The 10537-nt window shown below is 46.6% G+C and overlaps 1 pseudogene; it reads left to right on the top strand.

Annotated features, from left to right (window-relative positions):
• Positions 1-3114: 3114 nt before the first annotated feature.
• Positions 3115-3208, top strand: LOC124704958 (annotated as a pseudogene).
• Positions 3209-10537: the final 7329 nt, after the last annotated feature.

Below are 10537 nucleotides of genomic sequence, written 5' to 3' on the forward strand. Positions count from 1 at the left end.
CGGCATGGGACTGCCGGTGTGGATGGTGCATGATCTTTCCTAGAGCCGTCGAAATCAGGAGCCAGCGCTACGGGGGGCACCGCATCGAGCGTGCGTCATGCCTCCTGCGGCGGTGGAATTGAAAGCGGGCGAGCTGTTGGTGCCGCCGGGAGTGGAATCAGACGGGAGCCACGCTGCTGGAGAGAAGAGCCGCGGAGGGGATGCAGACCGGCAGAGAAGGAGCCGCGCCACGCGTGCTCGGAGGAAACCGGCGGCGCGAGAGCACCGGGACGGAAGTGAGCAGGTGGAGGGGAAGCGGGCCGGCGGAGGAGGATCCGTGGCGCGTGCGTAGAGGAATCCGCCGCCGGCGTTAGGCTACAGGAGGCGGGAGGCGCGAGGTGCCCGGGACGGCGGCGGGGGAGGCGAAGCTAGACGGAGCGCGCTTAGGGGGAACTTTCGCCGGCGTGAGGGTACAGGGGGAGGGAGGCGCCGAAGTGGCCGGGGCGGCGGCGCGGGAGGCGGAGCTGGCCGGAGCGTGCTTGGAGGTTGGCCGGTGGGAGGTGCCCATCGGGGGAGCAGATCCGTGGTGGTGGAGCAGTTTTGGTTTTTTTTTTCTTCATCGAATCGGTTCGGTGGGCTTTTTCTCGCTCGGTCGGCTCCTTATAGGTATGCGGTGCTCAGAATCCGGTTTTAGAATAGTGCGACCCTATATATATATATATATATATATAAAATACATAATACAATGCTATACAAAGTCTAACAGCACGTACATTTTCAAAGGGAGCGAGCAGTGTTCAAACTGTACGTGCAGTCTGAAACTGGTACAAAAGTATATGTCTACAGCTTTTTTTCTGTGGAATGACCGGTCCCTATTCCGTAGGACAGGTGCACAGCCCACACGGTGGTTGGCTGGCCCAAAGTGAGGTCCAAAATTGGTGGGCCCAAAATTTCTTCGTTGAAGCCTAGGCAGAGCTGCTTTCGGCCAGAGTTTTCCTTCAGACGAATCGCTAGCTCCAGGAGACGAGCGATGAAGAAGCCAGGGCAGTCGCCCGGGCAAAAGGGATGGTGACTCCGCCCATGGATATAGGTACAAATTATACCAAATGATGGTATGATTATTTTTGGTCGAGAAATGATTTATATTGCAACGGTTCTGGTTGCTTAGATCCTTTCTGCTTCTTAGGGACCATGCAACTTGACATGAAATTGTAAAGGCTTTCTCCAAATGCCATCATAAGTTTCTACATTTTGAAGTTGAATGGATACGAACAGGACATCTATTAAAGTGCTACTTCAGAGAGGGAGAGGATGCTCAGAGAAGTACATGGATACACATATATGCTCCATGTGGTTGCATTGAAATGCATGAAAGCGTATGTTGCATGGTTGTTGCACCACGTGATATCAACCATTAATGTGATACATAGTCTATTTAAGCGTGAGAAGATATGTGGTATGAGATCAAAATTCACAAAAGATCAACTTGCCTAGCTACATGGTCGAGCAAGGAGTAGATGCTAGTCGTTGCTAGGTTTATATTACCACTCGCGCATTATACACAAGCTTTGCATTTAGTTGGAATTATTTTTGCAATATTCTGTTGAAGCCCGCGGACATTCTGGCTAGGATTTGGAAGCATCAGGACACTAGTAGTGTTAAACGTATTGTATGTAGTCTCTAGCCTAGAACTATTTCGTGTATATGAGGAATATGAGTAGTCTACAGTAGGATCTCATGTATTGTATCTCTGTCCATATATATGTCATACCCGTCGCCCCAGAGAGACAACGACGTTTCCATATCGATTCATATGGTATCAGAGCGAAATTTCTTCCTTAGATCGAGCTTTGCTTCCTCCTCTTCGTCGACCATGGCACCTGGCGGAGGATCTCTTAGAGAATCGGTGTCAGAGAAACTTACGTCGGAGAACTTCATGATCTAGAAGGTGCAGGTCATGCCGGCGATCAGAGGTGCGCAACTTCAAGGATTCCTTGATGGATCGGTCGAGGAACCAGAGCAGGCCCGTCGATGGCCATGATCGAAATGATCAGCCGAACAGGGCCCCCAAAATCGTGGGGCCCCCAAAAAAATTCTGCCTAGTATCTTGCTCTTAGCGTTAAAACGTAGAAGATTGGAGTTTCCCGACGCTGGGTAGTGGCCCAGCTGCAGGCTGCAACGGCCCTATTTGTTTTGCTCCTATAGCCCAGCAGGCCAGGATGCGGATCCTAATGATTTCCAGCTTAAGTTTGCGTCGGCCACAGATCTAATTGTTGTTCAGCTCAGTTGTTGATAAGAGTTTGAAGGATGCTTCAGCTAAATTTGGGGTTGCACTTAAGCATGAAAACCATAGGAATATTGATGGAGATGAATATTGAACGTCCCTTTTATCCTATTGCTAATGTTGCATATAGAATTCTATTAACCATTCTTGTTAATGGTGTATATGTAAGAAGGAGCGGATTGGCAACAAAACACTTGACAATGATATCTTGGAAAAGACTAGTTATAAAGATATGAGTGAAATTTTTTTTCCAAAAAATACCGGACGGATGATGCTTTTTGGTAAAGCATGAGATTCCTTTATTACTTTAGTGCTACATTTACTCTTTTAGAATGAATACTCGACATATTTTCAAACTTTGTGCGTAATAGAACATATTATACGGAATAACACATTCTGAATTTATATAATGAAGTAAAGGTATGATATTGTTTGACTAGTTATTGAGTTTGAACAATAAAAAATAGAGCCCTATTTTGTAAGTCGCACCGGGGCCCCCAAATCCTGGAGACGGGGCTGAACCAGAGAAGGAGGTTGTCACCAAGGATAGCAACGGGAAGGAGATGAAGACTCCTAATCTGGAGTACACACGGTGGATTTCACAAGATCAAGCTGTGCTCGGGTACTTGCTCAGGAACATGACAAGGGAGGTTCTGGTAGAAGTTGCAGACCTATCGAGCGCTCGGGAAGTCTGGACAGCAGTCACAGAGATGTTCTCCTCGATTTCCAAGTCCCGCATCGTCCACCTCCGTACCCAGCTAAACCAAACTCGGAAGGAGAATAAAACAGCACATGCCTACTTTGGACGGATCAAAACTCTTGCATATGAGATGGCTAATTAATGCCGGAAAAAGCTTGATGATGAAGACATCATCTCCTATATTCTTGCTGGTCTTGATGATCGGTATGATGGGTTCGTGGCGGCAATCACGGCCCTGATCAAGGTGGAAAATCACGTGAGCCTTGGAGATCTGTATGCTCAGTTTGTCTCGTACGATGCTCGTATCGAAGGTCGGAATTCGGACAGTGAACTGGTGGCTTGGGGCTAGATTCCTCCGCCAATGCAGCCCAACGTGGTGGTGGCTACGGTTACAACTGCGGTGGATACATGGAAGACCGTGGAGGTGGCAACTATCAGCAAGGTGGTCTTGGCGGAGGCAGCAATGGTGGTGGACGTGGTGGTGCTCCACAACACAACAATGGCGGAGGAAATTACACCCAAGGTAGTGGTGGGAATTACCAGCAGCAATGCCAAGGAGGAGGTGGTCGTCGCGGTGGAGGCTCAGATGTTGCATGCCAAATATGTGGCCGAGATGGACATCCAATGTTCCGGTGTTGGAAACGCTTCAACAAAAATTATCAAGGACTAGATCGATCCGTAGGAGTGGCGGTAAACTCATATGGTATAGATACCAACTGGTACAGTGACACGGGGGCTACGGATCATGTTACAGGAGAACTGGACAAGTTAACTGTGCGTGATCGATATCAAGGTTCAGACCAAATTCATAATGCATATGGGCAAGGTATGGATATACATCACATTGGTCATTCGTTACTTCGTATCCCCAATCATAATCTTCATCTTAATAATATCCTTCATGTACCTCAAGCCACCAAAAGCCTCCTTTCCACTCATCATCTCACCAAAGATAACCATGATTTTGCTGAATATTGGCCTAATCATTTTTTCTTAAGGATCGGGACACGAGGGAAGTTCTTCTTCAAGGTAGATGTGTTGGTGGCCTCTATCCAATCCTTCATCATCATCGTCCTCTTCATTTGGGAGACAAGCTTTTGGTGTCCAGTCGTCTTCCTATTGGCATCGGCGCCTAGGCCATCCTTCGTCAGTAATAGTTCAACAAATTCTTAGAGAAAATAATATTCACTTTAGGGAGTCAAATAAAGAGTCAGTGTGGGATGCTTGTCGAAAGGCTAAAAGTCATCAGTTGCCCTATCCTAAATCCCCCGGTGTATCCTCTATTCCTTTAGAACTTGTGTTTTCTGATATATGAGGTCCTGCTCCTGCGTCAGTTGGTCGTAATAAATATTATGTTAGTTTCATTGATGACTATAGCAAGTTTACATGTATATATCTATTGAAAAATAAATATGATGTTTTTCAGAAGTTTCATGACAATCAGCATCATGTCGAAAGACTTTTTGATAAAAAAAAGTCATTGCTCTACAAACTGACTAGGGTGGAGAGTATAAAAACTCAACTCTTTTTTTCAAAGAGTGGGAATTTCTCACCAAGTCTCTTGTCCTCATGCTCATCAGCAAAACGACTCTGCTAAATTCAAACATCAGCACATTGTTGAGGTTGGGTTGTCCCTCCTAGCTTATGCCTCTATGCCTCTCAAAATTTTGGATGAGGCTTTCTCCACAACGGTTTATTCATTCAATCGCCTCCCTAGTAAAGTCAATGACTCGCAGTCCCCTATTGAGCGTCTTATTCACTCCAAACCTGATTACTCGTTTCTTCGCATTTTTGGATGTGCGGTTTGGCTCAATCTTCCCCCATACAATGCTCGAAAACTTCAATTTCGTTCCAAACAATATGCCTTTCTTGGGTATAGTGTTCTTCATAAATGTTATAAGTGCCTTGACATCTCCACTGACCGTGTCTATATTTCTCGCGACGTGGTGTTCGCTGAGTCCGTTTTCCCTTTTGCTAGCCTTAATCCCAATGCCGGTGCGCAATTACGTGCGGAAATTTCACTTCTGTCTCCCGACCTTCATCTACCTATGCTTGGGGGTCACGAATTACAAAATAATGATGATGCTAATCCAACTAATGATTTTTATGCTAAGAATGGTGTGCATGAATGTGTTGATTTTACGCCAAATATAGACAATTCTAGTTGTGGTTTCCACTGCTGCAACACCCTCCAACAGATCGTCCTCGGGATCTGACCGATCGGCCTCGGGATCATCCGCCAAATCGTCCTCGAATCGTGCCATCTCGGTCGACGCACACTCAGACGCGTTTTCCACCCCGTCGGGTGGCGTGGCATCGCCCGATTTGTCTCCTGCTGGAGCGCCGGGCCCCACGACAGTGATGCCTGGTCCCCTGCACGCGTCGCATGTGCAGGATGCGAAGGAATCTGCGCAGCACACAGGATCTTCTTGGGCTGCGGCTTCACATTCTGCTCCGACCGGATCTTCTGTGACGCCTGCGTCAGGATCTGCTGACAGTGCTGATTCAGTTGGTCCAGGGATGGGATCTTCTGTGCAGTCTTCTCATGTGGTTTCTGATGCAGCGCCTCGTACATGTTTGCAACACGGGATTGTTCAACCCAAGATCATCACCGATGACCGTATTCGGTATGGAAAATTTCGGTTTGCTACTTTCTGTGCTATCGGGGAACCTGAGAGTTTACATGAAGCCCTTGCTGATCCTCACTGGAAACTGGCTATGGATGAAGAATTCTCTGCTCTTCAGCGAAATAATACATGTCATCTTGTTCCTGCTACTCAAGGGCGCAATGTTATTGACTGCAAGTGGGTCTATAAAGTTAAGAGGAAAGCTGATGGTACTATTGATCACTACAAGGCACGCTTAGTTGCTAAAGGTTTTAAACAGCGGTATGGCATTGATTATGAGAACACATTTAGTCCTGTTGTCAAGGTGGCCACTATTCGTTTGGTTCTTGCTTTGGCTGTTTCTCGCAATTGGAAGCTCCGACAACTTGATGTGAAGAACGCGTTTTTGCATGGTGTTCTGGAATAAGTGGTCTATATGCGGCAACCTCCTGGTTATGAGGATCATACACATCAGGGACACGTGTGTAAGCTTGATAAGGCTCTTTATGGGTTGAAACAGGCCCCTCGTGCTTGGTATGCACGATTGAGTTCTAAGCTTCATGATCTTGGTTTCTCGGCGTCCAAGGCTGATACCTCGTTGTTCTTCTACAACAAAGGGGGAGTATCTATCTTTATGCTCATATATGTTGATGATATTGTTGTAGTAAGCTCGTCCGATCAAGCCGTTGATGCCTTATTACATGATCTTGGTTTATCCTTTGCCTTGAAGGATTTGGGAGAATTGCACTACTTCTTGGGTATAGAGGTGAGAAAGGTGTCAGATGGTATTGTTCTAACCCAAGAGAAGTATGCACGTGATTTACTTGGTCGTGTTAATATGAAGCTATGCAAGTCAGTTGATACTCCTTTGTCAGTGTCAGAAAAGCTATCCATATCTGATGGTGAAGTTTTGAGTATGGAAGATTCTACTCGATATAGAAACATTGTGGGAGTCTTACAATATATTACTTTAACGAGGCGGGTTATAGCTTTTTCAGTTAATAAGGTCCGTCAGTTTTTACATGCTCCCACTACGGTTCATTGGACAATAGTTAAAAGAATTTGACTTACGTATTAGTAAGTAAGTACGATTATATTCTTATTAGTGCATTTTATGATATTGATTGGGCAGTATGCCCAGATGATAGGAGATCTACAGGAGGCTTTGCTGTATTTTTGGAATCAAATCTAGTCTCTTGGTGTGCAAGAAAGCAAGCCACAGTTTCACGCTCTAGTACAGAAGTTGAGTACAAGGAGTTAGCTAATGCTACTGCAAAAGTAATTTGGGTGCAAACTTTGTTGCAAGAATTGGGAGTTCCACAGGAGAGCTGCGTGTCTATGGTGTGAAAATTTTGAAGCTACGCATCTCTCTGCCAATCCAGTGTTTCATGCGAGGACTAAATATATAGAGGTAGACTATCACTTCGTTCGTGAGAGAGTAGCTCGGAAACTTTTAGACATTCGATTTATACCTTCAAGAGATCAGCTAGCAGATGGATTTACTAAATCACTTTCTACTAGACAGCTAGAGATATTTAGGCGCAATCTTCTTAGATAAATTATGATTGAGGGGGAGTGTTAAACGTATGTAGTCTCTAGCCTAGACCTATTCCGTGTATATGAGGAATATGAGTAGTCTACGGTAGGATCTCATGTATTATATTTCTGTCCATATATATGTCATACCCGTCGGCCCAGAAAGGCAACGACGTTCCCATATCGATTCATAAGTAGAAATCACATTATTATTATTAACTATATAAAAACTAACCCACTTTGCTTCAACCATAGCGTTTTGGATAACTGTACATGGTAATTTGCGCCAATCACGTAGTGACGCGTATGGCAGCTTCCCTGTAGATGCGCTCCATGCTACTGCAGGTAAGATTTACTTCCCTTTATTTTCACGTGGAAAATCCATGCTAACCGGCTCTTCCCGGTATAATTTATTACCGCTTCCGGTTACCTCTCTATGTACTTGATTTCTTTCGGTTTTTTATCCCCACAATCACCGGTCTTCCGGTTCTCATTGACTGCTAGCATGGGACGGTCAAAGCGGTGTGAAGGGGCCTACCACCGAGCCAAAAAAGAGGAATTGACTGCTCTCCTCCTTCCCCACGCCACCTCCCACATCTTCACCGGAATCTTCTCTCCTTGCCTGACCTCCTCTCGGCGGCTGGAGCCATGGAAGGTCAGCGGTTTCCTCTCCTTCCCATGGAGACTAACGACGTGGTGGAGCCTTGGTCTCCTTCCTTGCTTCTCCCGGTTGTCGTGCTGGAGGTCAGCCAATCCTTATTACCCACTTCTCTAAGCCGGCCCCAATCCTATCCGTGCCGACTCCTCCCGTCCAAGAGAAAATTCTATCGTTGGCGTCCGCGCTTCCTCCGGGTTGGGTGCTCTCCTCTCCCTTCCTGGCCGCCCCGGCACCATAAGGGCCGTGCGGCGCCTGGCGCGGCGGGCTGCGTCCCAGTGATCGGTGTGGAGGGTATACCCCCGTCGTGGAGGTGCTGCCGGCTCCACCTTGGGCTGCGGAGCTGGAGTTCTACGGAGAGTGGCGGCGCGATGAACGCGAGCGCTTACCTTGCATCGGCCATGCCTTCTCCTCCTACTTTCCGCGGAGCCGAAGTCTGATGGCGAGCCGGGACATGGCTCCTTCTCATTGGTCTTCGCCCGACGGCGAGCCGGGACATGGCTCTTTCTCATTGGTCTTCATGTGTCCGCAGGGCGCCAATGAGCTCCTCCAGGGTTGGGTCCATCCAGCGAGGTCGAGCGTGCAGATGCGCCGCCGTCCTCCTGTGTGGTGGATGTGCTCCATGGCCAGGTCAAGAGGTATATCCTCCTTGGTAGCATGACGCTCAGTATGTACTATTTTCTTTGATGCTTGGTTTTATTCCGTCTCTCCTTGGTTACTCTGCTTCTTGGTCGTCTTTCTTCTCTGGGTTACTAGGACTGGACTCCCGAGGCTGAGAAATTGTCCCACCATGGTGCGGTTCCTGATGTCCATCGATAAAGTGAGAACTGCAAAAGCTAGCAGCAGGTCAGCTATCTTTGTGTATATGTTTAGCTGCTAACCTGTGGACTTGGCATATGTGTTTAGGTACTAACCATGGTGCACATATACTATTTCTTTTTCTTTATTTTGAGTGATAATACAATGATTTAGGTACTAACCTGTGGAATTTGCTTATGCTTTATTGGTGACTCAGTGGAAGGGTTTCACTATTAATTTCTACTACAATCTAGCCGATAGAGATGGGCGTAGAGGGATTAGAGGGCACCCTGATGTTGATCGCCACAGTTGCCTCATAATCACTATATTCAAAGGTCAAGATAGTTGTTTACATCAGGTGGAGGAACAGACAGACAGCTCATTTTATTTGTTCTTCAGGTAACTCTGACTACTCAGTAAAAAAAGAACTTCTGAATGCTCAATGCAATTATGTACGGAAGAGGGATCAATAATTTAAGTATTGTTTTCTTCAGTTCAATATCGATGCCAGCTTTCATTATTTCCCAAAATATTTGTAATGTGTCAACTACCTAACAAGCTAACAAAGTTTCTAGAAGGTATCTCTTCTTTCTTTCAGAATTTTCCCTATCTATTGCGTTTGGAAAATTGATTAGTGTTGAGATGATTCATATGTGCATCTAAATTGTTTTCATAGGGTCTATATTCACTTGCTATTTGCAATGCATCAAGTTTTTGGTAGCAAGGTGGAATCAAATCCGACTAATCTACCTTTTTGTTTATATGTAGAATTGTAGATTCTAAGTAGTGTGCTTCAGCAGGTACCTACCATGCTTATAAGTTGTTTCGAAAATCATTCCAGGTAAAACTAATGTTTCATTGATGTCAATATCTAACCTTTCCATTATCGAGAGGTAAAAGGGAAATGCTAAAAAATTCTGAATAGGGCATTCGATTTAATGTTGTATAGTTGTGTAGTTGTTGTTCTTTCCATAGTATTCTATCATGTATAGTTGTTGTGTAGTTGTTAGAGTTAATCTTGACATATGTTAGAGACGGACATGTGTGCACGATGTGTGAGCTGCATATATCACATTAGCACTAGTTCTGCGTGTCAGTACGCATGAGTTAGTGCATGCATTGAGGTAGTTAGATGCATGCATGTGTTCATTAGTGGCTAGCTAAAAGTTTGGTTAGATGGCCGCATGCAGCATGTAGCCAGATCGTGAGTAGTGCTTGGTCATATATGGCCGAGTCGTGTGGACCTGAGTAATCTTAGGAGATGATTAGATCATGGAGTGCCTAGTGGAGTTAGTGGGTCTCAGTTGTGGCTCATGGCTGTGCATGTGAGTCTATATAAACCAACGTAATCAGCATGTTATTTCAAATGAGAAAGAGAGAAATGTAGTCTCGGTGGAAACCAAGGAAGTGTCGAGGCAAAGCCTTTGTGTTCTTCTTCCTTGGCTAGTGTGCGTGTGTGATGTGAGTTCTTGTGTGAGAAATACAAGAGAGACAAGAGAGAGGAAGAAGAAGATGGGGCTGCGAGGTGCAGCCCCCCAACATTTGGTATCAAATCCATGAAGATCTGCGGAGCCGGCGCGGCGCACTCCATGGGAGATGGAGGTCAGCTACGCGACGAGGCTGGTGGGGGTGCTATGCTGCTGGATGAGCATGGCGTGGTGATCGTCGTCGAGAAGGCGTCGTCCACGTCAAGAGAAGGCCGCGGTGTGATGCTGCGGCGATGGGGCGATGACGGTGCGACGCCGCTGAAGCCGACAATGGTGGCGGCGATGAACTCCATGCGACGTGGAGGTCGACGGCGCGAGGCGAAGGTTGTTTGTGGTGTGATACCGCTAGCAGCCGCGGTGCGATGCCGCTAGGAGAAGACGGCGGTGTGATGCTGCCAGGAGGAGACGACGGGTGATGCCGTCATGAGGTTGCGGCGGTGCGACGCCGCTATGTGTCGACGGTGGTGGTGCGATGCCATCGTCATCGTGCAG

Source organism: Lolium rigidum, chromosome 3 (assembly GCF_022539505.1).
Source record: "Lolium rigidum isolate FL_2022 chromosome 3, APGP_CSIRO_Lrig_0.1, whole genome shotgun sequence".
Lineage (NCBI taxonomy): Eukaryota > Viridiplantae > Streptophyta > Magnoliopsida > Poales > Poaceae > Lolium > Lolium rigidum.